The sequence below is a fragment of the Meriones unguiculatus genome, chromosome 15 (assembly GCF_030254825.1).
Source record: "Meriones unguiculatus strain TT.TT164.6M chromosome 15, Bangor_MerUng_6.1, whole genome shotgun sequence".
NCBI lineage: Eukaryota > Metazoa > Chordata > Mammalia > Rodentia > Muridae > Meriones > Meriones unguiculatus.
The window spans coordinates 23,008,094-23,014,663 of NC_083362.1; positions in this window are offsets into that span (position 1 = coordinate 23,008,094).

The following is a 6,570-nucleotide window of genomic DNA, read 5'->3' on the forward strand; positions in this document are numbered from 1 at the left end:
TACACATGGTGTGCACACACATGTGCAAACCACTCACACACGACACACAAACACATGGGGAAGGCATGCTATATTTTTTTAAAGTTCCAAAATGTTTTTGTGGTCTTTGACATTCTGTGGCATTTTTAAATAAAACGACAAAAAAGCGAAACCTAATAGTTTAGATATCATTTACAATGGGTAAAGGGTGGGTGGGAATCTGTTTCTTCTGTCTGCTTAAGCTACGAAGACTTGCGTAACCATGACACCAGACCCGGGGTAACTAATCACATGTAAACTTAGCTCATATTCCCAACAACAACCTAATAACCTGAGTTTCGAGGAAAGCAGCTCACAGTTACACAGGCTTTCAGCGGCAGTCCCAAGGCCCACGGTCAAAATTTAAACCCATATCTGGCATATTTCGAGGGCCGCATCCTCCTCGACTGGACATTCAGCTCCCCTTCAGAGTGACCACCTCCTTCCAGCAGTGCAAATGTCACAGGCAACTGTGGCAGCGCCAAAAAGCAGAAAAAAGACCCATTTTCCTAGACTCAGGCTGCCCATTTCTAGGAGGGCTTCTCCCACAGCTCTGGGCTCACATTTTCCAGTTGCACTCTGAATAACTGTGAATGCCTAAGCCAAAAAGTGTACCAAAGACACTGTAAAGTCATTCTGATGTAACCATCCTAATCAATTAAACAAAAAAAAAAGCCACAATGTAACCAAGCTTCAAAAAAACGATCTTAAGAGAGAGACGGAGGAAGTCCAAGGTCAGGCTTTTACAGTGCTCCACACCCTACCACCTCGCTCTGATTTCTGCACATTCCAGCAGGCATCCTTTTTGTAATTCCCAGAAATAACAAGATATTTAGCAGTCCCAGGACGGTCGTGAAAGCGCTGTTAATCTAAAATGCACACGGAGCCCACAGCGCTGAGGACACTGAGCTGAACTTGGAAGTCAGCAGTTGGAAAGGCAGTTTTAAACCCTAGCCAGGTGGTATTTAACAAAGGGAAGGGCTGAGTGTCACTGAACCTTCAGACTTTTTTTTTCCTCACCTTCCATGCTCTCGCATTGCTCCTTTCGTGTCTGGTGCTGCCAGTGATGTAAGGTGTCTAAACATTCAGAGCAGTTATCCTGTACGTGGCTGAGTGAATTGTAGTGGGACCCTACATAATCCTTCAAATGGTATACTTATTTGGAAACACTGACTCTGTCTGTCTCTGTCTCTCTCTCCCGGCTCTCCTATGTCCCAAGTAAGTTTCAAGTTTATGTAGCCAAGAATGGGATGGTAGTGAATTACTGATCCTGCACCCTTGCTTCGGCAGATGCTGAGACTACAGCCATGTACCACCACCCTGGGTTTGCAGAGCTCTAGGGATTAAATCCAGGGCTTCCTGTGAGCTCAGCAAACACTACCAGCTGAACTTCATCCTCACCCCGAGACCATGCTGCTCTAGGATAACAAATTTAATGTTCCTTTCATCAAGTTTACATATAACTATTAACAAGTTGTCAAATTGACATAAAGTTGCCATAATGATCCAATTGCCTAATACCACTGGTCCCTGGCACAAGATGAAGAGTACACAAAATTTAACTCAGGGAATCCATAGGCTTTTGACCACGAATTTCCATCCATTACCTAATCTGGCACACAGTACGTTTTCTGGGTATTGCTAAATAAATGTAGGCAGTTTGGTTGGTTGTTTTGTTTTTTTTGGCATCGGTGGTGGGTATGTGGGAGGGGTAGGTTGTTTTTCCTATATTTGTTTTGTGTTTCAAAGGGAAGTTTGTCTTCCAAAAAACAAACTGAGTCTCTGAGAACAAGTATCATTTCAGAGTCAGTGGTGAGCCCCAATCTAAATGGAGTCTTTTAAACTTTTAAATCTAGATTACAGCCACAGGGGGCAAATACACATACACACACACACACACACACACACACACCTTATGGAAAAAAGGATTTCTAAACAAAACACAGATAGATTAAGAAAGAGGCTGTGACATCTGCCACTCGTAGACCTTCAGAGGAGCCCAGCTCCTGCAGGGTAAGCTATGCACAAATTCTGTGACTGGGGCCTGTGCCAGGGCCTGCTGCAGAGCACAGGGAAGCCTGTTCCTCTACGTTTTTTGACGGGGTGGCCAACAGCATAAAAGGCCATGATAAATGTTGATTGTGTAGAGGCAGTCACATAAATGGACTGTTAGGTGTAAACTCTTATGGAAAGTTTTATAATTAAGAAAGGGCTCCTCCATTGTAGCATTTCATCACTGTGCTGCTGGAGGCACACACAGGAGAGAGCACAGTGTTAAAACAGATAGGCACTTTAACGTTGGATTTGCCACCAAATAAATGTTGATTTTTGCCATTGGTCCCTCTTTTAGATGGACTTAAGAGGAGGTTTAAGAAGAAAAGTTACTATCATTTTGAAGCTTTATGAAAGAATGGATAATTCTAAATTTGTATATAAAAAGGGGAATATTACTCTGCGATAAAAAACAAGGAAATCATGAAAATTGCAGGTAAATGGTGGGAACTGGAAAAGATCATCCTGAGTAAGGTATCCCAGAAGCAGAAAGACAGACAGGGTATATGCTCACTCATAAGTGGATATTAGACCTATAATATAGGATAAACACACCAAAATCTGTACCCTTAAGTAAGCTAATCAGGAAGGAGGACTGTGGCTAAGATGCTCAATCCCATTCAGAAAGGCAAAGAGGATAGACATTGGAGGAGGGAGAAAACAGAACAGGACAGGAGCCTACCACAGAGGGCCTCTGAAAGACTCTACCCTGCAGGGTATTGAGGCAGATGCTGAGACTCATAGCCAAACTTTGGGCAGAGTGCAGGGAATCATATGAAAGAAGTGGGAGAGAGTAAGACCTGGAGAGGACAGGAGCTCTGCAAGGACAGCAACAGATCCAAAAAGTCTGGGCACAGGGATCTTTTCTGAAATTGATATTCCAGCCAAGGACCACTCATGGAGATGGCCTGGAACCCCTGCATGGAGGTAGCCTATGGCAGTTCAGTGTCCAAGTGGCCTCCATAGTAATGGGGACAAGGGACTGTCTCTGACATCAGCTGATTGGCCTGCTCTTTGATCACCTCCCCGAGGTGGGAACAGCCTTACCAGGCCACAGAAGAAGACAATACAGCCACTCCTGATGAGATCTGATAGACTAGGATCAGAGGGAAGGAGAGGAGGACTTCTCTTATCAGTGGACTGAGAAAGGGACAGTGGTGGGGAAGAGGAAGGGTAGGATTGGGAGGGGAAGAGGGAGGGAGGGAGGTACAGGGGGGATACAAAGTGATTAATCTCTAATTAATAAAAACTTTAAAAAAGTTAAGAATAAAAGGCACACAAAAAAAAATACTCAGAAAAAAAGGACGGAAATCCAAGTTTGCTTCAGAAGCCATAAAAATCTAAGCTACATCCTAGTGATGGCTTTCTTTGGGGGAAGAAAACAAAAGAGTTAATATGTTTCTATATGACAGTGCGAATGGCTGTTGTCAAGGCCACCCTATACAGTAGTCAGAGGACAAGGGCATCTTGAGCAGATCAGGAAAATTACAAAAACTTATCCTCTGAATTCTGAACATATACAAACTAAACCCTACAAGACATGGTCTAACTATTAAGATGACAGGAAACCTATTCTGAGGGACGTAGTTAATGCAGGTCATAAACATGGAAGTTACCGTGCACAAACTAAAAGATAAAAAGGAGGGGAAATGGTAAGGATGGACCCCTGACCCAAGCAACACATACCTGTCAAAGCAAGTTAGCTAGAGCTAGCTACCAAAGTTAACCACAACAAATAATGTTGAAAGTTACCTTGTACCATTTGAGCAGGCTGGTACCAACAGAGACCCGGCAGGGTCCCCAGATGGAAGCTCCCTGGATCACATATAACCCAATGCACTGTGCTTAAGGAAGCAGCTTGGGCCTAGCGCACATTTAGACTAACTGAGTCTTTCAGACCCTACAGCAGCATTAGATAAAAGCAGGGTAGAAAAAGGTGCAAAGGTAGGCAAGCAGAAAGTGGACACTAGGTCTTTCTTGAAGTCCTTCATGTTGGTTATCTTTCTAAGCCTCAAATGTCAACAGTATTATCAGAAAAGCCTCTGGTTTTGCTGCCCTGCCCAGAGCAAGTGCAGCACAGAACGGTATTTACTAGGACCATTTACGTGTCCTTGTAGAGTCCCTAACTCAAGAGGAACAAATTATGTACTGATGTCACAGGCCAAAAATTAGGAACTGTGCGAATACTCTAGAAAACAGTGTTCAACTGATTCAGGGTGGCTGACTAAAAGAACTGCAGAACCCAGAGCAGAAAGCTCTGCCTAGGGAAGACTTGGCATGTTTAAAAAACAAAAACAAAACAAAACATAAGACCCCACTAAAACTGTCAAAACAAAACAAACAAACAAACAAAAAACCCCACACATCTCATTCCAGGTACAAATAACGAAGTCTGCAAACAGGAATTTCAGCAAATGGTTTCTTTACAGGCAGAAGAAGCAGAGTTCAGAGAGAAGGTTCACGGGCAAGAACTACAGGGATCCTGAGAAACAAAGGACCCTGTTCCAGCCTTCCCGTAACTGCATCAACTTTGACATTAGGAACAAGCAGCAGCCTGGAAGGTGCTATGGAACCCAATAGGAAATAACCAGGAGATACATGCATAGGACATGGGGTTGAGAAAAGAGGGAGGGAGGGTGGAACCAGGAGTTGAGGGAGGGGGCTACAAGGAGGAAATAAAATGAATAAATTGTAAAAAATTAAAAATAAAAAACCGATTGTTTAAAACTGCCCAAAAACATCTGAAAATATTCATTTCTTTATCTTGAACGACTTAGATTTTAGGTTCACTTATAAAAGATCCAAATCCAAGAAGGTTTTAAACTGGACTCAGTAAGAGGGAATTTCCACAGTGTACCCCAGATATGTCATAAAGCGTCATTCACACCAGTGCTTTCCAAACTCTAATGGTCAGGTAAATTAAAAAAATGTTTTAATTGTACACCTTCAATATTGTTATATATTTTTCTACATTTACTACTATAATAGCAAACTACAACATACAATGTGTAGCACAAACAAATACCTTAGAGTAATAAAATAAAACCTTCTTATAATTGGCTCTAATACTGTCTTCCTATTCTCTAGAGAACTATCTCGACATACAGTGGGTTGCCAACAGCCTGTACAGAAAACACAACTTTTTCATTAACAACATGTGTTCATAGCATACCTGCATATGTAAGTTATAAAGGCAATAATCTCACTTCCTGCTGAAGTAACTGTGGGGAAACTAAGAATCAAGTCCCTTCAGGAATTCTGTTGTTTTCCCCTCCTACCAAAGGATGGCTGAAGTTTATTCAGCAACTGCTAAGTAGCCAGCACTTTATAGTCTGTATATTATGTCCAAGTTATTGTTCCCATTTGAAAAAAGAAAAAAAGTTTAAGGTCATTTTGATTAGTCATCTTACACAAGTCAGGGTGGGAGTGGTTTTCTCTTCCAAAGCATAAAGTCAGTGTGCTTTCAACCACGGAGAGTGGCATGAAGGTGTGAGAGCTCCTTCAGCGTTTTCTTTGTAGTGGAGTCCTTAAAGCAACGAGAGGCTGAGAAATAACCTTTGATGAAAATAAACAAAACAACCTACAGGCCATTTCACCTGCTCTCCTCCCTGAGCAAATAATCCTTTTCAATCCTAAATCCCAGAAAGAGGTCACAGGAGAGAATTCTGAGAATAATCACAGGGGTCAGTTAAGGCTGAAGGTGAAGCTCCTCCAATGGTGTCATCAGGAAGCATCCAGCCCATACTTGCAAAAGAAAGCAAAGTTATTTCTATTTTTAATTTTTTTAATTTCATGTGTATGGGTGTTCTTTCCACACGTATGTAAGTGTACGGTGTGCATGTTTGGTGTCCAAGGAGGCCAGAACAGAACACTTACCCCTTAGAACTGAAGTTACAAATGGTTTTGGGCTGCCCTGTAGGCAATGGGAATAGAAACTGGGGCCTTTGAAAAAGCAAGCAGTGTTCTTAACTGCTAAGCCATCTGCCCAGCTCCAATAACTTCTATTTTCAAAGGAGCCCATTGAGGGTCCAGATGCAACTTAGTGGCAGGGATGGTTCTCCTAGCTCGAGGGAAAACTAGGTTCAAAGCCCAACCTTAGAAAAACAAAACAAACAAAAACCAAATGCATGATTTGGAGCTTGTACATGGGGCATTCTATTACCTACCACAAGTTAACTAGTTTCTTCCTGAGTCTTTCCACAGTCTAGTGCTGCAATAGGGCACGCATGGCTTTCTCTTGGTGACTGGAGACCCACGGATCACATCCATCTTCCAGAGGCAGCTGTCAACTACAGATCACCAAGAACCACAGAAGACTAGAGGCCACTTACCCGGTTAAAGTTAAAAGCTTGTCGGATTAGGCGAATGCAGACTGAAAACTTAGATTTGGCAATTTAAAGTACTGGGATTTGAAATTTCAGTGCTGAGTTTTACACCAGAAAATGTGGGTCAGACTGTGATGGTAGTGCCGGCATACTTTTCCCCCTGGAGTTCTGGGGC